This window comes from Schistocerca cancellata, chromosome 12 (genome assembly GCF_023864275.1).
Source record: "Schistocerca cancellata isolate TAMUIC-IGC-003103 chromosome 12, iqSchCanc2.1, whole genome shotgun sequence".
Lineage (NCBI taxonomy): Eukaryota > Metazoa > Arthropoda > Insecta > Orthoptera > Acrididae > Schistocerca > Schistocerca cancellata.
In genome coordinates, this window is record NC_064637.1 from 154,516,967 (window position 1) to 154,540,744 (window position 23,778).

Genomic DNA, 23,778 nt, shown 5'->3' on the forward strand with positions numbered 1-23,778 from the left:
TCAAATCGCTGGATAGTGTGATCTCAGTTTCCTCCATCACTCGATGTTGTGTGGCCAAGGCCCAGTCGTCCGCATATCCGAACATTTTGGATCTCGTCCTAGGCATATCGGCTATATACATGCTGAAAAGCAGTGGAGCCAGTACTGAACCTTGGGGCAGGCCATTATTAAGTTTCATGAATTTACTTCTGTTGTTACCGATGACAACCTGGAATGGTCTATTGCAGAGCATTTCGTTGGTAAGGTTAGCCGTTTTTAGACATGGCACGATGCGGAGGAGCTTATAAATCAGGCCCTGTCTCCAGACAGTGTCGAACGCCGCCGTCAGGTCAGCAAATACCACTGATGTTTTTTGCTGTCTTTGGAAGCCCGCCTCGATGTAGGTTGTTAGAGCGAGGACCTGATCCGTGCAGCTTCTTTTCGGCCGGAAGCCCGCCTGTTCTACCGGTACAGCCTCCAGGATGACTTCGCTCATTCTGTTGTACATAAGTCTCTCCAGTAATTTATAGATCATGCTGAGTAAGGCGATTGGGCGGTAGCTCTGAGGTTGGTCACTCGGTTTGCCCGGTTTTAATATGGCAACAATTTTAGCCTTTTTGAGAGTGTGCGGAATTTTACCAGTTTGCAACACGTTAGAGAAGAATCGCGCAAGCCATAATCTTGCAAATTTACCACAGTGGAGCAGAAATTCTGGGTGAATCCCATCAAACCCTGGAGCCTTTCCTGGTTTTATATCGTTCAGGGCCATATTTAACTCTTCGACTGAAAAGGGTTGGGAATAAGATGTATTGTTCTCTGCTGTCGATTTTAGCTCTTTAAGCTCCTTTTTAATTTTTATAGTATGGGCTCGTTCCTTTGGGGCCCTGGACGTCTTGCTGATGTGAACCGCAACTGTATTTGGGGACATAGCACTGGTCATTCGCAGATTTTTACCTCCACCTCCAAGTCTCCGAAGCAAAGACCACGCCCTTCTGCTTGATCTTGTAAAATCCATTTGTTCCACGGTCTCCATCCACTTAGCACGCCTGGCCGCGTCTAGGCTATGTAATAGATCGTCTGCAATTTCTTTATCCCCATTGTCCAGAAACTGTCTATAAAGCCGTTCATTTTCCTCGCTCCATCCTGTCTGTTTGCTGTTACTCGATGGCGCCTGCAAGCCGCTTCGGTTTCTGACAGTAAATATCAGCAGTAACGGTTACACCTCGGGGAAGCAATTCGTAGTGCACCATACCGCCGCTGCCGATCAGATGAATAATATTGTCTTTTGTTGATGCGCGCAGGTATTTGATCGGGCGCTTGCTGCTTTATTGGGGCTCAACCATTCCTTTCTTCTCCTTATGTTAGCATAAAGACGCCATTTCTCGTCCCAAGCAAGGATACGGCATAGGAAAGGTGGGTGTTGCTCGCCTGCCAACTGATGACGAGCAAGCAGTGATACACACATGGCCACCCGCTGACTTTTGTTTCGGCTTAGAGCATGCCGTAGCCATACACCCAATTTTTGAACCTTCCCCATTGCATGCGAATGTCGAACGATGGTGGAATAGGGACAGTTCATCACATCTGCCAGTTCTCGAGCGCACTGACGTGGATCGCTGTGCATTAATGCGTCCAAACGTCGAAGCGCGGATGTCCGCTATGGAAAGAATTCTGTGCCTCAGTCGGAGGTCTAGTTGCTGTAGGCTGTGACTGTACTCCGCTCCCTGGTAAGCGGGCCGGAACAGCGGAAATCAAACCGTGTCGCCTGCCGCGGCTCAGAATAACTGCTTAAAGGCTTCTGTGCGCGCTGTGGAAGGTCTCATTTTGTCCACACGGCTTTTACCAGTGCGATGCGTTAGGGCAAGGGAGAGGAGGGAGGAGGAGTCGGGGGAGAGAGATGGTGAGAGGTATTTACGTGTGTACGACAAATCCCTTCCTTAGGAAATTTCCTTCCTTCATACCTCCTCTGTATTACCAAAGATAACGTGCATCTGATCTGTACGAAAATGACTGACTGTGCTGTGTGCAGTCTGTGGCTGGTTGGACTCATTGTTGGAATATTCGCTTATGTATTGTTGGGCAGTTGGATGTGAAGAGCGCGTGGCGTTGCGCAGTTGGAGGTGAGCCGCCAGCAATACTAGATGTGGGAGAGAGATGGCAGAGTTTTGAGAGCGGACGATCTGGACGTGTGTCCATCAGAGACAGTAAATTTGTAAGACTGGATGTCATGAACTGATATATATATATATATATATATATATATATATATATATATATATTATGACTTTTGAACACTATTAAGATAAATACATTGTTTGTTCTCTATCAAAATCTTTTATTGGCAACTATGCCTATCAGTAGTTAGTGCCTTCAGTAGTTAGAATCTTTTACTTAGCTGGCAGTATTGGCGCTCGCTGTATTGCAGTAGTTCGAGTAACGAAGATTTTTGTGAGGTAAGTGATTCATGGGAGGTATAGGTTGTTGTTAGTCACGGCCATCCTTTTGTAGGGATTATTGAAAGTCAGATTGCGTTGCGCTTAAATATATAGTGTGTCTGTTTGGTGATGATCAGAATAAGTAAAAAGAGAAATGTCTGAGTACGTTCAGTTTTGCTCAGCTGTTTGAAAATCAAATAACGTAAGAGGTTTACCAGCACAGACATTTATAATTTTTCTAAGGGGCGTTACACATCTTGTTTGTACAAAAAAACCAACAGTACACGTTGAGATGCCCAGTTGCTTCCGCTGCCCAGAGTGGATTGCGTAAGTTCTGAATAATGTTAACCAACCCGCAGTCAAGAAATGGTTCAAATGGCTCTGAGCACTATGGGACTTAACTTCTATGGTCATCAGTCCCCTAGAACTTAGAACTACTTAAACCTAACTAACCTTAGGACATCACACACATCCATGCTCGAGGCAGGATTCGAACCTGCGACCGTAGCGGTAAATCAGCCTGCAGTCATCTACACTGATCGAATGTTATGACCACCGACCAACTATCGATATAAACCCAACCAGACGATAGCAGCGTACCCGAGGAGGAATGACTGCCAGTCAGACACACGCACGGCACACGGTGGGCGTGTGGTCCCTGTGTAGAATGAGGAAGGCGCGCGATCCAGCTGTTTGACCGAGGGCAGATTGTGATGGCCCGGACGCTTGGCACGACAATTTCGGAAACTGCACGACTGTCGGGTGTCCGAGGAGTGCTGTGGTGTCTTCAACACGTTGAGAAACCGAGGTGGAACAACGTCCAGACTGAGTGAGGTTGGGTGGCCACTGTTCATTAGAGATGTCGGACGTCGTCGGCTGGGCAGGCTGGTAGAACTGGACAGGCGGGGACCTGTGGCGGAATCGATATCAGACTTCAGTGCTGGGCACAGAACAAATGAGCCTCAACACACAGTGCACCGCACGCTCCTAACGGCGGGCCTCCGCAGCCGACGACCTTCGCGTGTGCCAATATTATTTCTACGATATCGGGAGCTGCTTTTTTTTTGTGGTTTTAGGGCGCACAACTTCAATGGTCATTAGCGCCCTGACGACGTTAAGAACGCACCGCGAGGCACAAGTTTGAAACAACAACTAAAAGGGTAAACACGATAAAAGACAGACTGACAGGCATAGGATTAAAAAACAGCATCATCAAATGTCCTTAGTGAGGTTTGTCAAATTGATAAAACGAAGAACACGAGCAGCTGCTCGTGGGTCATCCGCTAAAACGGCATCTAAAGTACATGGCAGGTTAAGATCGAGACGCAGTGCGTTAAAATCCGGGCAGGACATTAAAATATGGCGGACCGTCAGCAAGTGCCCACATGGGCAGAACGGCGCCGGCGCAGCCGTCAGCAGATGGCGATGGCTGAACCGGCAGTGTCCAATTCTTAACCGGGCCAAAACTACCTCCTCCCGCCGAGAAGGGCGTGAGGAGGACGTCCAAGCCACGGGAAGAGGTTTCAAGGCCCGAAGCTTGTTGTCTGTAAGGGCAGCCCAATCGGCATGCCACAGCGATAAAATGCGCCGACAAATAACCCTGCTAAAATCTGACGAAGGGACACAACAAGAAGCTGTCCGAGGCTGGAGGACCGCAGCCTTGGCCGCGGCATCTGCAGCTTCGTTCCCAGGGATACCGACATGGCCAGGGACCCACATAAAGCTAACCGGAGAACCGACGTCCACCAGCTGCTGAAGAGAGCGTTGGATCCGGTGCACGAAGGGGTGAACCGGGTACGGATCACTGAGGCTCTGGATGGCGCTCAGGGAATCGGAGCAAATGACATAAGCAGAATGTCGGTGGCGGCAGATGTAAAGAACAGCCTGGTAGAGGGCAAAGAGCTCAGCTGTGAAGACTGAACAATGGCCATGGAGCCGGTATTTGAAACTTTGTGCCCCGACAATAAAAGAACACCCGTCCCCGTCATTGGTCTTAGAGCCATCTGTGTAAATGGAAGTCATATTGATGAACTTCGAACGAAGTTCCACAAAACGGGAGTGGTAGACCGAACCGGGGGTAACCTCTTTTGGGAGCGAGCTGAGGTCAAGGTGAACGCGGACCTGAGCCTGGAGCCAAGGTGTCGTGTGGCTCTCGCCCACTCGAAAGGTTGCAGGGAGTGAAAAATTAAGGTGTTGAAGGAGGCGACGAAAGCGAACTCCAGGTGGTAGCAGGGCAGAGACATACAACCCGTATTGACGGTCGAGAGAGTCGTCAAAAAGGGAACGATAAGACGGATGGTCGGGCATTGACAGTAGCCGACAGGCATACCGACAAAGCAGTATATCGCGCCGGTAGGTGAGTGGCAATTCGCCAGCGTCAGCATGAAGACTCTCTACGGGACTAGTATAAAATGCTCCGATCGCAAGTCGTAAACCCCGATGTTGTATGGAGTTGAGGCGGCGTAAGATGGATGGCCGTGCAGAGGAGTATACGAAGCTCCCATAATCCAGCTTGGAGCGGACGATCGACCGATATAGACTAAGTAGGACGGTTCGATCCGCTCCCCACGACATACCACTGAGAACACGGAGGACATTTAAAGAACGGGTACAACGGGCGGCCAAATATGACACATGTGGAGACCAGCTAAGTTTCCTGTCAAATGTAAGGCCTAAAAATTTGGTTGTCTCCACGATTGGGAGAGCAACGGGACCGAGTCGTAAGGACGGTGGGAGAAACACTTTGTAGCGCCAGAAGTTAATACAGACCGTCTTCTCGGCAGAAAAACGGAAGCCATTGGCGACACTCCAGGAGTAAAGACGGTCAAGAGAACGCTGAAGACAGCGCTCCAGGACACGTGTACACTGCGCGCTGCAATAGACGGTAAAATCGTCCACGAAAAGGGATCGGGAGCTGCGACTGAAATTGGCACTGCACGTTGGCGCAGTGCCAGAGCGTTGCACTGAATGCTTGCAGGTGACAAAACGAACTACTGTCGCCCAAATCGGCCACACAGGCTTGGCGGACTTCATGACAGACTCACCGCTGGTACGAGATTCTGCCTACCGGGCTGCACCTCGGACACAGCCCTCTAACAGATGGCTTCCTCCACACCACTCTGTGAGCCTTGTGGTGTGACACATTCAGTTCAGCGTGTTTTGGCAACGTGTGTGTGTCATATATACCGATATCGGTGCAGCCCTCACTCTCGATGGAGATCTGCCCACCATCCTCACCGATGATTCCAGTGTTACAAGAGTGCTGACATTTCGTGAACTGAACTGTCAGGCCTCAGCCCTAAATTGGCGGGAAAGGGAGGCAGTCTCTGTCAACGCCCAGCAGACTGGCATGCTCACTTTTCGTCAGGGCCTTTATGATGTTGAACGCCCCTCAACTGGTGATGATGATGATGATGATGATGATCATCATCATCATCATCATATCATCATCATATCATCATCATATCATCATCATATCATCATCTCATCATCATCTCATCATATCATCATATCATCATATCATCATATCATCATATCATCATCTCATCATATCATCATCTCATCATATCATCATCTCATCATATCATCATATCATCATCTCATCATATCATCATCTCATCATCTCATCATCTCATCATATCATCATATCATCATCATATCATCATCATATCATCATCATCATATCATCATCATATCATCATCATATCATCATCATCATATCATCATCATCATCGGCCTGACACTTGAGCAATAGTGTAGGATAGGTCTGCACGAATGTTTCGTCAGTGATCTCCTTTGAAGACCGGTTATGTTGTCCTAGCACATTATCAATGAACCTAATCTGCCACCCGCAACACCTACTTTCGAATCTACGTGATCGTACCATGGATTACGTAATTAATGAGAAGGAACTGAATTGGGGAAAACGAAACGAAGGGCAACTGGACCAAAAGAAAGGATCGCCCGAGAAGTATCAAGGAACGATCAATGTGGTAATACAAAAGAATGCAGATGGTACAAAACTGTAGAGGGAACCAAAAGAAGAATGCAGTAAGCAAGTTCAAACGTGATGTGGGTTGCTATGGTTATTCCTAGATGAAGATGCTTGCACAGCATAGGATAGTGTGGGAGAGTTGCATCAAACCAGTGTTCGGACTGAACACCATAACAAATGGCTCTGAGCACTATGGGACTTAACATCTGTGGTCATCAGTCCCCTAGAACTTAGAACTACTTAAACCTAACCGACCTAAGGACATCACACACATCCATGCCCGAGGCAGCATTCGAACCTGCGACCGTAGCGGTCACGCGGTTCCAGACTGAAGCGCCTAGAACCGAAACACCGTAACATCCCGATAGAACTATGATAAAAACAAAAAACGCCACTGAAGGCGATTTTTTAATTAAAAATGTTATTTGACTTAAAAAGATCGTGAAGAGTATTGCCCACTGTATACAAGGTTCCTGGTTGAGATCGCGGGATGGTACACAGTTTTAACTGCCACGAAGTTTCAGTTTTCAGTATTTTTTACGAAGAAGAGAACAGTTTATAATTGTTTCCGGCTTAGCAAGCTAAATCGTTCGCAATGCTCTTAAAAATAACATCGTTGTACACCAGGTACAAATTCAGAAACGTGCGTTTGTCGAGACACTGGCCTTAGATTCGGGGGGATGAAGGCTCATGATTTGTCCACCCATCCTAATTCAGGTCTCCCTAAATCATTTCAGGCAAATGCCGGAGTGGTTCCTTCAACAAGACCACGGGATCCTTGGGCGAACATGTCAAAAACACTAGTAGTTGGTCGTACGTCGGCGAAGCCAACGAATGCCAACGCAAAATGAAGGTTGTGATATACAGGGTAATCTGGAGCGCAGTCCGACGTATACATGCGTACGCTATACAACGCACGTTTTAGAAGTAATTAAGCTGCAAGGTAAATTCAGTAAAGCTGTACGGCGCTGGAGACAATAGCCGGTCCATTGAAGACGTCTTTAGGATTGCGGTGACGTGAGCCTCAAGGAATGAGCAACAGGTGTCGTCACTAACAACACGAAAACACTAACAAAACAGAAACCGTCAAACTGACTCGACGGCTGCGGGAATAGGGGATAATGGATGGGGACGTTCTCGTTGCCAGCGCCTTCTTGAAAATACCACGCTACATTGATTGGACAGTTTCCACCAGTGATGTAAATCTAACTATGGAATGCAGCCTAAATGTACAAAAAAGGTTTTCAGCGGACATTCGCTGGCTTTGACCACACAGAACTAAAGTGTCATCTTATAACCTAAACCCGACCTCGGACTAGTTCCACAACAACATGAAACGACAGTACTGCAAAGTTCAATACACACGCCATCTGCACCAGAGCTATTTAAGTCCAGTAAACAACATGACTTAAGCCCACCACCACCCACAAAAACTAAACGACATACTGTAAATAAAACACACGAACGGTAGTTACAACCGAACCATACAAAAACATCAAAGGCGCTATCTACACATTATATGAGGCCACACTGTTGGTTCACTAGACACCGCAAGAATTTTGGTGCGTTTTCATACACCAACTACGACAACGCTAATAGGAAATGACAACGAATAAAAAAATTGATATCCACATCTCAACCGAACGTCATTCGCCAACCTAACCTTGGCCCCCGCAACGCTAGACACAAGCAATACTTTATATTCTTGAGAGCATTACTGACTGACTCTCGATAAATCTTCTATCAATTTAGAAAAATACATACATAATTCAATTCTGTAGAAGACAACATATAGTATCATTGATAACGATACGCTATGTAACGGAATATGTAAAACCGATTCTTTAAAACGCCTGTGTTTACATATTAATCAGAAGCACGTATTATGTAACTTGGCAAATGTTTGAGTTTAGCGGCATTTGCTCTGCGTGTAACTACAAATTCTGATGATAAAAAGATCAGGAAATTAGATTAAATTACGTACTTCCATCCATTGATATATCTTCGTTTCCCCTCTATCCAGCATCTGGTCAGGTTGGGGTATCAACGGTACTTCGACACTTTACTAAGTCTTCCCACCATTCTTCTTCCACAATTTGGTTCCACAGTAGGTTTCTACTCCTTACACTCATCTTTATTCTATCAGTTCATCTTGTTCTCGGTCTTCCTCTTGGCCTCAATCTTGAACTCCATCATTCTTCTTGGCATTCTTTCCTCTTCCATCCTCTTCACATGCCCAAACCATTTTAATCTATTCCTTTCAATTTTCTCAGTCAACTTCTCCACTCCAATTTTCTTCCTAACCTCTTCATTTTTCACTCTGTCTCTCCTCCTCTTCCCTAGCATACTTCTCAGAAACTTCATTTCAGTGGATCGTATCCTACTCTCCTCTCTTCTAGTCATAGTCCAAGTCTCTGAGCCGTAAATTAGTATGGGTATGAAGTAAGCCTCGTACAGCGCCAGCCTGCACCTCATTGGCACTTCCCTCCCCCACACCGAGCCCTCACACACTGGTAAAATGTACTACTCTGTTGTATTATTTTGCTAATTTCTGTCTCCAAACGAGCATTCCCCATTAATACACTTACCAGATATTTAAAGTTGTCCACTATCTCAATATCCCGTCCGTTAATATGAATTTGTCCCTTGCCCTCTCTATCACGTCTGGTTACCAACATGGTCTTGCTTTTCTCCACACTATAATTCGTTCCATATTTCTCGACCTTATCATTTAGGATGTGTATTTGTTCCCCACACTACAATATCATCCGCAAATAGTGGTAGCATTCATAAAGGAAACAATACCAACAATAATAATCTCCACTATCGACAGGTTAGTGTTACTCTCTCACAGAACGGAGCAAAGTATGCAGTCATGAAACCACTTCCCTTGTGAATTGACGGTCCTTGGGGCAACAAAAGTTTTAAAAACAAATTGAAACCCTATCTGCTTGACCCTCTCGTCCTATTCTACATCTGAATTTCCGAATATATGCTGTATTTACCTAATATCGTGGCATATTAAGATTTAAAAATAAATCCTGTTATGTAAATAGCCCGTATGAAGTCAAGCTTTCACGGAGAAAATAGACCTTGTTTGCAAACATGCCGACACGTTGCAGATCGTGGAGAGTTGTTGGAAACATGCTTCATGGAACATGCAAACACTCATCAAAGAAACTAACAGACATTCATCTGTAGACAACAAGAAAAACCAGTCAGAAACTCAGTGCGGTTGAACGACCTACGTCTGAAATTTGAGACCTCTCATATGGGATACCAGACAGAGTGATAGTTCGCGCTAGAACTGACAAGGCGTGGCGTTAACTGAACCCGGAATCCGCGAACGGGCACCCTATAGCGAACACGCGGTGCTAAAAAATGGCGATCACTTTATGCGCAGCAGTTATCAGATGTGGCCGGTCAGAGCGCAATTATACCGATGGAAATCAACCGTGGTTGGTGGCTACTAAGTACGCAACAGCCACTTTCACTCTTTCCTCGGAACAACTCTCTCCCCCCGCTAGCGTTCCAAGACTTACCCAGCCTGCCCTGACTGCGCTTTCCTACTTTTGACGCACGAGACATTCACTATCACGCCCATCCAGTGATCGGACTGGCTCGATCTTGCTACGCGCGATATTCGCCAAACGGCCACCGACGCGAAGCGGAAGGCAGCGAAACCGTCAACAGCTGCGACTGTTTACTCACTCGCAAGCAGCTGCGCGATGATACATCTGCGCGCAATCTGAGCGCCAGGAAATTCCAAGGATTACACAAGAAGTCAGCGTGGTAAAAAAAAAATACAGCCATCAATAGAGCGCAGTATAACACACGTCCGTCTCCGTGCGCATAAGATGCGACCGAGGATAATACAAATTGAATGGCAATGCTGGTGCTCAGATAAATGGAGACACACGCTCGAATAAAATACACTCCTGGAAATTGAAATAAGAACACCGTGAATTCATTGTCCCAGGAAGGGGAAACTTTATTGACACATTCCTGGGGTCAGATACATCACATGATCACACTGACAGAACCACAGGCACATACACACAGGCAACAGAGCATGCACAATGTCGGCACTAGTACAGTGTATATCCACCTTTCGCAGCAATGCAGGCTGCTATTCTCCCATGGAGACGATCGTAGAGATGCTGGATGTAGTCCTGTGGAACGGCTTGCCATGCCATTTCCACCTGGCGCCTCAGTTGGACCAGCGTTCGTGCTGGGCGTGCAGACCGCGTGAGACGACGCTTCATCCAGTCCCAAACATGCTCAATGGGGGACAGATCCGGAGATCTTGCTGGCCAGGGTAGTTGACTTACACCTTCTAGAGCACGTTGGGTGGCACGGGATACATGCGGACGTGCATTGTCCTGTTGGAACAGCAAGTTCCCTTGCCGGTCTAGGAATGGCAGAACGATGGGTTCGATGACGGTTTGGATGTACCGTGCACTATTCAGTGTCCCCTCGACGATCACCAGTGGTGTACGGCCAGTGTAGGAGATCGCTCTCCACACCGTGATGCTGGGTGTTGGCCCTGTGTGCCTCGGTCGTATGCAGTCCTGATTGTGGCGCTCACCTGCACGGCGCCAAACACGCATACGACCATCATTGGCACCAAGGCAGAAGCGACTCTCATCGCTGAAGACGACACGTCTCCATTCGTCCCTCCATTCACGCCTGTCGCGACACCACTGGAGGCGGGCTGCACGATGTTGGGGCGTGAGCGGAAGACGGCCTAACGGTGTGCGGCACCGTAGCCCAGCTTCATGGAGACGGTTGCGAATGGTCCTCGCCGATACCCCAGGAGCAACAGTGTCCCTAATTTGCTGGGAAGTGGCGGTGCGGTCCCCTACGGCACTGCGTAGGATCCTACGGTCTTGGCGTGCATCCGTGCGTCGCTGCGGTCCGGTCCCAGGTCGACGGGCACGTGCACCTTCCGCCGACCACTGGCGACAACATCGATGTACTGTGGAGACCTCACGCCCCACGTGTTGAGCAATTCGGCGGTACGTCCACGCGGCCTCCCGCATGCCCACTATACGCCCTCGCTCAAAGTCCGTGAACTGCACATACGGTTCACGTCCACGCTGTCGCGGCATGCTACCAGTGTTAAGACGGCAAACTGTCTGACACTGACGGCGGCGGTGCACAAATGCAGCGCAGCTAGCGCCATTCGACGGCCAACACCGCGGTTCCTGGTGTGTCCGCTGTGCCGTGCGTGTGATCATTGCTTGTACAGCCCTCTCGCAGTGTCCGGAACAAGTATGGTGGGTCTGACACACCGGTGTCAATGTGTTCTTTTTTCCATTTCCAGGAGTGTATAAAAGGGACAATCACTATCTCCATAGGAAACGGTTGAAATTAATCGAAAAAGATTCCCGTAACGGTCGGGAAGATTTTATACAATGAAAAGGCATCTACACTGAAGAGCCAAAGAAAGTGATACACCTGCCTAATATCGAGTAGGGTCCCCGCGAGCACGCAGAAGTGCCGCAACACGACGTGGCATGGATTCGATGTGTGTCTGGAGGGCTGTCCATAAATCCGTAAGGGTACGTGGCAAGTGGACATCTCAGCTGAACAGCTCGTTGCAAGACACCCCAGATATGCTCAATAATGTTCATGTCTGGTGAGTTTGGTGGCCAGCGAAAGTTTTTAAACTCAGAAGAGTGTTCCTGGAGTCACTCTGTAGCAGTTCTGGACCTGAGGGGTGTCGCATTGTCCTGCTGGATTTGCCCAAATCCGACGGAATGCAGAACTGACATGAATGGATACAGGTGATCAGACAGGATGCTTACTTACGTGTCACCTGTCAGCGCAACATCTAGACCTATCAGGGGTCCCATATCACTCCAACTGCACACTTCCCACACCATTGCAGAGTCTCCACCAGCTTAACAGTCCACTGCCGACATGCATGGTCCACGGATTCATGAGGTTGTCTCCATACCCGTACACGTCCATCCGCTCGATACCATTTGAAACGAGACTCGTCCGACCAGGCAACATTTTTCCACTCATCAACAGTCCAATGTCTGTGTTGACGGGCGCAGGCGAGGCGTAAAGCTGTGAGTCGTGCAGCCTTCAAGGGTACACGAGTGGGCCTTCGGCTCCGAAAGCCCATATCGATGACGTTTCGTTGAATGGTTCGCAAGCTGACACTTTTTGATGGCCCAGCATTGAAATCTGCAGCAATTTGCGAAAGTGTTGCACTTCTGTCACGTTGACGATTCTCTTCAGTCGTCGTTGGTCCCGTTCCTGCAGAATCTTCTTCCGGCCGCAGCGATGTTGGAGATTTGATGTTTTACCAGATTCCTGAAATCCGCGGTACACTCGTGAAATGGTCGTACGGAAAAATCCCCATTTCATCGCTACCTCGGAGACGATCAGGAAACTGCGCCAGACCTTTATCTTATATAGGCGTCGCCGACCGCAGCGCCGTATTCTGCCTGTTTACATATCTCTGTATTCGAATACGAATGCCTGTACCAGTTTCTTTGGTGCTTCAGTGTATATTCAGAAATCAATCAAGAGGTTGTTTAGTCTCCTCCTTTCTATACAGGGCTAAGCATTTAAAACTGTTTTTGGAAATATCTGGAAAACTACAAATTGGATTATAAAAAGGTTGTAACAGAAGCAGTTAGCCTGAGTGGGGGACATCCAATGATACTAAGCTCGACCCCCTAACCCACCCCCAAAGGGGACGGAAGGGAGGTCAACTCCGAAATCTTAAATAATGTGTCCCGTTTTTTATTGTGGGTTCTGATTCTTAGGGAATATGTAACTTTTGTATTTAACACTTTTTCGTTGCAAAAATCAAAGCAGCTCATAAACATTAAGCACAATTTTCTGCGATATCTTTTTATTGCACACATATTATGAAAATTGTATTTGTGTCCGTGTTCCACATCTCCTCCTAAACCACTGGACCAATTTCATCCAAGCATGGTACACCTATCCCTTACTGTCAGGCATCAACCTCTGTCGGGATAAGAACCAGCAACCCATTACAACTCAGGAGATACTAACAAATAAACCCTGCGATGCGAGAATAACTGGAGCATTGTGGATGACTCTTAAAGTTATCACTTCTTTGCTACTAACACTATTCCCAACATATTTCGCAGACAGTATCCACGTATGCCACTGAGTGTATCATAGTACGACACACAGTTCAGCAGGTATGACGTCATAAACACTGATGTCCGTCAAAAGCTGCCGCATCGTGCATGAAGTTTCCGTACACTTACTCTCCTCCACTTGAGTCAGCTTGACGAAATCCCTTGACACCTGGCGGCTTTCCACAGTTAACAATCGTCACCTGTAGAGCTATGATGATAGAGACTTTTGCAAAATCGCGTTGTAGACAAACGAAGAAGCCGCGCCCAGCTTACAGAAACTGTTTAGGATATTACACTAAAAAAGCAGCTCATTTTATGCTTTCGTTTTTGACAAAAAATTGGCAGAATGAGTATCTGGACAATGCCTAATCTGTCAGATAGTTCATTGATAAACAAACCAATGAAATTTTGCTACTACTTTCCATTTCACCTACGTGTGTGAAAGAAATTACACCAATAATGTTGACAAAGTTGTGTGTTATGTTCTGGAGAATCAAGTTTTTTTGGTGTAAAACCGACTTATCATTAAACATTTTAGAACAACTGCGTAACTGAACCCCTGGAATCTTAAGATGATGTGTCTTTCTGGAGACACTACAATATTTCAACAATTTTTAACCCATTTTCATTTTTTGTCGGTTTCAGCGGCACCTATTACGCAACCAAAAATGATAAAACAGTAGTTAGTATTGTATCCAGGAGAATCCGAATCCACAACAAAAAATGGGGGGTTCCTATTTAAGATTTCAAAGTCGACTCCCCGCTCCTGTTCCCTGCAGGTGGTCTAGGGGAGTCCAGTTTGGTGTCACTATAGGCTCCCCTTCGAGACGAACAACTTTTATTACACCCTTTTCTTAACCCGATTTGTAGTTTTCCACAAATTCCCTAAGACAGATTTAAATGTCTTACCGTGTATTGCCTCAAAGAGTACCCCTAAGCTAAGCAGCAGAAACGTTCCTCTTCGAACAAGGAATCAGTAAGACGTGTGTATCCATAAACTAGGAATGGTAAATATGAAATGTGTATACTTTCTCCTTATATACAAATAATCCTGCTGCTGCTTGCTCCTCATTTTTTTTTTTTACCTCCAGGTACTTTGGATAGACATGCAGCCAATAAATGAGGTGGCCAGAGTGTAAGATAGTGAAGACCAGGGAGTGCATAGTGTACATTGTGAAAGTAAAATGGTATAAGTGTATGATTGTGAAAATGTGAAGGTAAGTCAGTATCTCTTATTCCTGCGGCTCCATAGCTCGTAAGCATTTGTTAAAGGACATCTTGCTGAAGATCATAAGCTGTATGTACGAGGTGTATTCAGAAAGTAAGGTCTCATATGCTGAAATGGAAATCACTTTGAAAATCCGATGGAACTTTGCACAGATGTGTTAGACAGTGTCTTAAGTGTGCCTGTCGATCGCTTCACGTCGCTCTATTCAGTTCAGGCCGCAAAGTGATCGCGTAGAAATGCATGAAAGAACAGTGTCTCCCGCCTAGTATGTGGATCTGGTGAGAGATCTCGCCTGACGCTATGCAGCCTACATAACACAAATGCCACGCGTTACTTTCTCAGCCGCATTCTGCAGGGGCAATAAAGACGCATCTGTAGCGTATCTGAAGGGAAGTGTGTGATCACCCACAACACAGTCCTTAATTGGCTCCCTCCGTTGTTCATCTCTGCTCACATGAACCGCTGGCTAAACATTTTGACACAAACGGCGAAAGGCAGACCAGTGTAGAGAATTGGCGGAAAGCGTAGGCGGTTGCTTCCTGTGACGAGGATATTGGAAAGTCTGTACAACGCCACGACAAATGTCTAAGTCGGAGCGACGACTGTTTAGGGGGGTAGCCAGGAGGTTTGGCTGACTGTTGCGTAAAAAAATATTTATTTTCACTGTGGTTTTCATTTCGCGCCGGTCGGACCTTACTTTCCGAACAGCCCTCGTAAAATATGTAACTGTCGGACTGGTATTCGAGCACAAGGCTCGTCTGTGGCGCACGTCCATACCAAATGACGTGCATTTCAGATATGATACCTCTGAAGACGAATGTGTGAATTCGAGCATACACCAAAGCGTGACTACTTACGTTTTTATCTTAACCAGCCTTGTTAAGGATATATTAGTTTGCACTTGCGTATTCACCTAATTACACTCCTGGAAATTGAAATAAGAACACCGTGAATTCATTGTCCCAGGAAGGGGAAACTTTATTGACACATTCCTGGGGTCAGATACATCACATGATCACACTGACAGAACCACAGGCACATAGACACAGGCAACAGAGCATGCACAATGTCGGCACTAGTACAGTGTATATCCACTTTTCGCAGCAATGCAGGCTGCTATTCTCCCATGGAGACGATCATAGAGATGCTGGATGTAGTCCTGTGGAACGGCTTGCCATGCCATTTCCACCTGGCGCCTCAGTTGGACCAGCGTTCGTGCTGGACGTGCCGACCGCGTGAGACGACGCTTCATCCAGTCCCAAACATGCTCAATGGGGGACAGATCCGGAGATCTTGCTGGCCAGGGTAGTTGACTTACACCTTCTAGAGCATGTTGGGTGGCACGGGATACATGCGGACGTGCATTGTCCTGTTGGAACAGCAAGTTCCCTTGCCGGTCTAGGAATGGTAGAACGACGGGTTCGATGACGGTTTGGATGTATCGTGCACTATTCAGTGTCCCCTCTACGATCACCAGTGGTGTACGGCCAGTGTAGGAGATCGCTCCCCACACCATGATGCCGGGTGTTGGCCCTGTGTGCCTCGGTCGTATGCAGTCCTGATTGTGGCGCTCACCTGCACGGCGCCAAACACGCATACGACCATCATTGGCACCGAGGCAGAAGCGACTCTCATCGCTGAAGACGACACGTCTCCATTCGTCCCTCCATTCACGCCTGTCGCGACACCACTGGAGGCGGGCTGCACGATGTTGGGGCGTGAGCGGAAGACGGCCTAACGGTGTGCGGGACCGTAGCCCAGCTTCATGGAGACGGTTGCGAATGGTCCTCGCCGATACCCCAGGAGCAACAGTGTCCCTAATTTGCTGGGAAGTGGTGGTGCGGTCCCCTACGGCACTGCGTAGGATCCTACGGTCTTGGCGTGCATCCGTGCGTCGCTGCGGTCCGGTCCCAGGTCGACGGGCACGTGCACCTTCCGCCGACCACTGGCGACAACATCTATGTACTGTGGAGACCTCACGCCCCACGTGTTGAGCAATTCGGCGGTACGTCCACCCGGCCTCCCGCATGCCCACTATACGCCCTCGCTCAAAGTCCGTCAACTGCACATACGGTTCACGTCCACGCTGTCGCGGCATGCTACCAGTGTTAAAGACTGCGACGGAGCTCCGTATGCCACGGCAAACTGGCTGACACTGACGGCGGCGGTGCACAAATGCTGCGCAGCTAGCGCCATTCGACGGCCAACACCGCGGTTCCTGGTGTGTCCGCTGTGCCGTGCGTGTGATCATTGCTTGTACAGCCCTCTCGCAGTGTCCGGAGCAAGTATGGTGGGTCTGACACACCGGTGTCAATGTGTTCTTTTTTCCATTTCCAGGAGTGTATAATTAAATCAACTATTGACTGAATTAAGATATGTCTGCGTTGTGTTATATGTACAAATATAACTGAAATCGTGAAAGCCAGTGCAACATCTCTACAACAGAAATTGACTACAAATGTAATAACGAACGAATAAAAAAACAAATGATTTGACTCGGGGAAGACGTAGATCGTGTATCTTCGTTTATGACAAAAAGCACGATAAGCTCCCAAGGCACAGACAGAGTGCATAATGTCGAGATTAGCAGACCACAGACTGGAACCTGTTAGCGAGTACAGGCGTAGTATTTCGTTTCAAACCCTCTCCAGCGGCTCACACGTAGCAACAGGTGGGCAGGAGACACTGAAGATCATACCGAGCTGCACATATCCGAGTACAGCGTGTTTAGATGGACAGTGTGTTTAACAAAAATTACACCGACAAACTTCGAATGAATGTAGAAGGTGTCTTGAGGAACAAAATGAGGATAGGAACCTGTGTCCGGAAACGTCATGCAACGACGCTACGGAGTGTCGAAGTTATAGACGCAGGCAGGGCAATTCCGTGATGACAGTACACACTTTCGGGGATGATGGAGTCGGATAAATGTGTCAATTTGAAGTACGGCACCTGGTCTCGAAACGAACGAGTCGAAAGTTACAAGCGAAACACGCTGGTGGGAATGGAATACATGAACCGGCCTTCTGGTTGCTAAGATTGAATGGTAGGTGACTTCCAGAAGTAGTACTATGGACCAAAACAAGAACAAAAGTGTCCAGTAAACAAGAGCTCTAAAATACATACCCGGGGAGCTATTAGGACGTGCTCATCTTCGCTACTGTGAAACCCATCTCATCTATTGAACAAGTCTTCGTAGCTGTTAACGTATGAATTTTAGTGCTCACGGTCACTAGACATTTTTTCCTTGTTTTGGTCTACAGTACCACATCTGAAAGTTGCCTAGCGATATATCGGTAGCAAAAGTACCGTGCATCAGATCCGTTGTCAGAGGTATCACAAAGATTTTCGCTTTGACTTCCGACTTGTTAGTTTCCGGACAATGCTTCTTTATATCAAATTGATACATTTATCCTTCTGCGTCATCCCTGGAAGCTTGAAGCATTCGACGCTCTGCAGCGTCGTTGAATGACGTTTCCGGACACAGGGTCCTATCCTAATTTTGTTTCTGAAGACACACTACAACCCCTCGAAGTTCGTCGGTGCAATTCTGAAGCACTATGCACATTAGTTGTCACTTGCTTCTCTTGTCTATCTGAATCACACTCCATCTTAAAGAGTTGTTACTTTTATTGAGAAAGCGTACTCAGCACATACTGCATACGTAACACATTCCTGTGTTCTGGTTGTTAACAGGCAGGAATTTAGGTAGTGGCGGAAGCAAAGGCTTGAGGGCAGATCGTGAGTCGTGCTTGGATGGGTCATTCGGTCGAGAACTTTGCTCGTAAAACCCAAAGGTCCTGGGTTCGAGTCTCGGTCTGTACAGTATTAATCTGCTAGGAGGCAGTATCAGATAAATAACATTTGTTGCCTTTGAATGTGGTGTACAAGTTACTTACGACACTTAGGCCTTCTTTTACGTGTTTTGAAGAAGAGGAAAAAAAATCCACGTCAACACAAACACCGTGAGTAAACTGTGCCACATGTTATACCTACAGAACAACTACTGATAATGCTGTATCAATAATAGCGAAACGCATCTGAACGCGAAGAACTAATCACTTATTTACCTAAAAAACGACACACAATCTACCAACAACACTCATCAAAACAAAACTGTATCACTCTAGATCCCAATGATGATGCCTTGAAGTGAAAATGGCGAAACACGTCTGGGAGAAATAAATTACAATGAAGCAAGAAAGAACGGTTTTTATTTACAAACAAATGTATCTGTGCTTGTTGTGGAGGATGGCAACGCAAACAAAATCAAACTATGTATACCTGTCATTGCCCGTAATTTGACACAACGCTTCATCACTCTTACAGATGGACAAATACTTATATCGTGTGTTGAGAAACGTAATTAAATTACCCAGAGGACATTCCTTGTCAAGTAAGAAGTAACTGATTACACCTCTGGACAGAACACTGCGTCATCCTTTAGGTTACGTTATTATCGTACTTGCGTAACTTTCGAGACAAAGACGCACATTTGCGTATAGAACACTTAATGATTTGCCACCGTACAGACGGTAAAGCCCACGAAATAATGAAACAGAGATCTATTTCGCCATGATGTTAAACCCACGTGTTTTTAGCATTAGAGAAAATAAAATTTCACAACGCAAGAAGGTATTCGAAGCGACAGTGTTGCCTGCACGACTTCTTTACCAAAGGTATTCTTTGTTTGTTTATACACCTCCCACAAAAATCGCCACAAAGCATATAGTGGCACATTTATCACTGACACTTGCAGCTACTTGCTCTATTAAGATCGACAAGAACCGCCATCTGTGCATAGGCGTGTGAAATGGGTCAAATGTGTGGCAGAAGTGCGTCCGAGACAATAAGCGAACGTACTGACGTATCGGAGCACTTAAATGTAACCAAGTCGGTCCTATTCATTACTACAAATTCCTACTTCGCTTCACATATTCGGTCTTATTTCTACGCTTGGGAAGCAGGGAGTTGCTTTCCCTAATTTACAATTACAACTAATCTTAACACTTTATTAAAAAACAAGATAACTATTTAAAAATTTTAGACGCAACTGGCTACTTCGTATTTTTTTTTTTAATGGTATAAATTTGCCCCTTTTTGTTGCTACTGTTATAATGAATCCACTCTTTCATTTTTGTTTTCACTGAATGTGAAGCATAACTCGTTAAACGCTCGCGCACTTGTTGTTACAGGTAATGCTTTCAATTAGACTCACGAACTGTACTTTTCCCTTTAACAGGAATCGCATATGAAGTAAAAGGATGATTTAATCCCAACAGCGAGAGTGGCAAAAAGTCATTTATGACGGCTTTGGACTACGTTTCAACCAAAATACATGACCACTCCCCGCAGTTTTCAAACCGGCCGTTATCGTTATTCGTAGGAGATTGCAATAAAGGCGGAATGATCCTTGTATCTGGAGTTTTATCTCCTACGCTTGCACGACGTCAAAAAGACAGCTGTTTGTAATCGTGGAATTGCGACTCACCGAGAAAGTTAACGCGCTGCTCCCTCCGTCTGCTGGTGTCCGTATCCCTCAGACGCGCCAGCTCTTCGCTCGTGGAAAACACACACACGATCACGATAACAATCACACCCACGACCAGCGGACACGCGCGCGATCAGAGGACTGCTGGGCGTCGCACTCACACAACCCACCACCCGTTCCCATCGCAGGTCGGACGCGGACTGAGTGGCCGCTCGGCAGCTGGTCCCCCCACCTCCGCTCCTCTCCCCACCCCACCGCCGCTCCTCAGCCAAACAGCGTGCAGCGTCAGCTGTGACGTCACAGCGGACGCGCGCAGGGAGAGCCTGCCAGCGGGCCGGGACAGGAATTCTCTCTCGCAACAGGGCCGGTTTGTCTCCCCTGCGGCGGCCAAGCGAGTGGTTGTCATGGAAACACCTGCGGCTTCACCGGCCGACGCGGCGTCAATGGAATGCAGGGGGAGACGGACGCGCCGTAATACAACCACGTCTACAGGGCAAGGATGGGGAAAACGTACCGCTTAAACCAATAACGGTATTTTACTTCTGTTACCGGTATTTTTCTTTTTTTTTGGTTGGTTTCGATTACAACGGGTGTTTTTATTTATTTCTAACAACCGAGTACAAAAACGAAATATCAATTAGCCATAGGAGCGGCGCTAAGATTTTTCGTTTTTAAATAAACCGTCTTTGAACAAATAAATTTTATTCAAAAATTTGCACTTGTTTGAAATATTACATCATTACACGTAAAAAATGGGGAAAACCGTCAGTACTACTTTGGTAACAGTACCGACAGAAAGGCGCAAAGAACGCTGGGTACAGCAGCGCTGAGACATTAATGTTCCTGTCGCCGTGTGTAGTGGCTTAAGAAACGCGTGCACGTGCAGTCCACAAGACTCCCCCCTCACCTGATTGGTTCAAACGACTCTGAGCACTATGGGACTTAACTGCTGAGGTCGTCAGTCCCCCAGAACTTAGAACTACTTAAACCTAACTAACCAAGGACATCACACACATCCCTGCCCGAGACAGGATTCGAACCTGCGACCGTAGCAGTCGCACGGTTCCAGACTGTAGCGACTAGAACCGCTCGGCCACTCCGGCCGGCGCCCCCACCTGGTCTGTACCGTAGTTTCCGCATATCGTCGCCTCACATCCGTTGTATTGCAGAATGACACCAACCGTAAACTGAAAGTGACGTAGCAAGAATAAAATACACTGCTTCATTTGCTTTAAAAGATTGAAGAGTGTCTGTCGTTTCTACGAAATAATAGAAGAGGAAGGAAATTATGGTAATAATAATAAGTTAAAAACTTAATAACAGTTCGTTGATAGTATAAAATGAAAACAGAAAATAGCTGTTCTGCTGTCTGCGTCTGCATAACATGGCTTTATCTTCAAACTTTCCCGTCTCCTCTATATATCTCTTATGTTACGCAATAATCGTCTCCTCTATATCTCTTTTGTTACTTAACTTTCCCTTCTACAATAATCTATGAAACCTTCCCTTTGGATTTCTACCTCTTGCTTAGTAATAACAAATGAAATCTTCCCTTTGAAATTAATTCTCTTTCTCAACCTTCCCATACAAATTTAAATGCTGCTTATTAAAAGTTATTTTCTGATTATTTCGACGAAACATAGAGTGTCTCGTCGTCGTGGCCCTCAGTCGTTACCTGCAATAACCCAAAACTGTTCCTTACCTTTTTTACTGTTACTGGATCGCCGTCTGACTGCTACATCGAACTGCGACATGAATATACTTACTCTGTTTTACTATACTCTATTAGCCGCTGGTGGGCTTTCATAATAAGTGGCTGTATTTATTACCAAAGCTGACGTCATTCTTTAATAGTAAAGCTGACGTTATTCTTTAATTAATTTGACTGACGTTACGTAATTCATAGTTAAACTTTTTCTTGACAACAATAAAATTTTGCAAAGTTTTACGTTGATGGTTTTTGGGATGCATTATAATCAGAAATGCAATATTGCTGGCAAAAATTAATTATATTCTGAATGAAATGATTTTACAAACGTTCAAATGGGACTTACTTTTTACAATAATCTTACAACTAGCATTGCGCAAACATACCTTCAGTAGTCTTGAGTTTCTCAAAAAACTAATTCAATAATATTAGTTCCTCTTATGATAATAGTTAGCTGATGTCTCTGTACATCCGTTTATAATCTCTTGTAAATAATAGCTGGTGGCTGGCAGGCACACCGCTCCTCTCAACCTCTCGCTTCAGACCTGCTACCGATTCGTTTCACTTCTCGCTTACTACTGACTTCCTACGAACGCTGAAGTGCGGTCTCTCCTGCCAACAATGCTTTCTGGTGCAGACAATCCCTGCTACCATTACAAAATGTATCAATGCTCGGTCTTTCCCGTACTTTTCTTAAAATGTATCCATACGCGGTCTCTCCCGCCCTTTTTAACATTATATCAATCTGCTGTCTCTCTTGCCAACAATACTTTGGCGCAGACATTCCCTGCTACCACAATTATTTCCAACACGACAAATATTAATTATTCCTACTTAATCCTATTAATAAAATATAAACATCTTTCATTAATTGTTGTTTGACAATAGAAATATACACGTCTTACAATCTGCTTATAGCCCTTGCAAACGGACAAATTCCCACGGAAAACAATTCTTCAAACTCAGTTTTCACCCTTTAGCACAGACTATTTGTACTCTCCAAATACTGGCATGATCCCCGATTAAAACATGTTTTCTAAGCAGAGTTTCAAAAAACTAAAACCAACGGGAGAATATTTTTTTTCAACCACTTATCACTCTCGAGAAAAGCAGCTGACGATGGACGGAAGCAGTTTTCTTTTACTGGACGTTTCAGCTTAATAATTTGTTTCTATGTAACTTGAAACTGAGGGAGTCAAAGTTTTACAATCTTTGTTCGATTTATAAATTTTTACAGGAAAAAAGCAGCACTAAAGAAACGAATTTCGGTTATTTCAGAAACCGGTTATATTGAGTGGTTTTAACAATCTGGTTAATACGGCGTGGAAAAAAACGATATAAGCGGAAAGCGGTTGTTTCAGCGATAACCGCGATCTCTATATCGTAATCAATAGAGAAAACTGATACGGCTGAACGTTGTCATTGTTGTTGTTCTGGTATTGCTGTCTGAGCTATTTCTCTTTCGGGTATGTTTACGAAGGAAGAGATACTCTACTCTTCACTTATTTCAGTTGTGACCTGTAAAACTGGAACTAGCCATCAAAAACGTCGATGTTGTATTCTTCAGTCCGGAGACTGGTTTGATGCAGCTCTCCGTGCTACTCTATCCTGTCCAAACTTCTTCATCATCACGGATAACTACTGCAGGCTACATCCTTTTGGAGCTGCTTACTGTATTCATATCTTGGTCTCCATTTACAACGTTTAACCCACACATGTTCCCTCCAGTACTAAACTGATGAATCCTTGATGTCTCAGAGTGTGTTCTATCAATTGAACCGTTCTTTTAATAAAGTTGTGCCTCAAATTT

The 23,778-nt window shown here is 46.0% G+C and overlaps 1 protein-coding gene across 2 annotated transcripts in view; it reads right to left on the reverse strand.

The window, feature by feature from the left end:
- The window catches only part of LOC126109414 (protein draper), a 450,571-nt gene extending 430,116 nt beyond the window's left edge, over nucleotides 1–20,455 (reverse strand). For both annotated transcript variants that reach the window (XM_049914450.1, XM_049914449.1), the window contains exon 1: nucleotides 20,261–20,455. The gene's annotated coding sequence lies outside the window, so the exon portion shown is untranslated. The remainder of the gene's footprint in view (nucleotides 1–20,260) is intronic.
- Nucleotides 20,456–23,778: the final 3,323 nt, after the last annotated feature.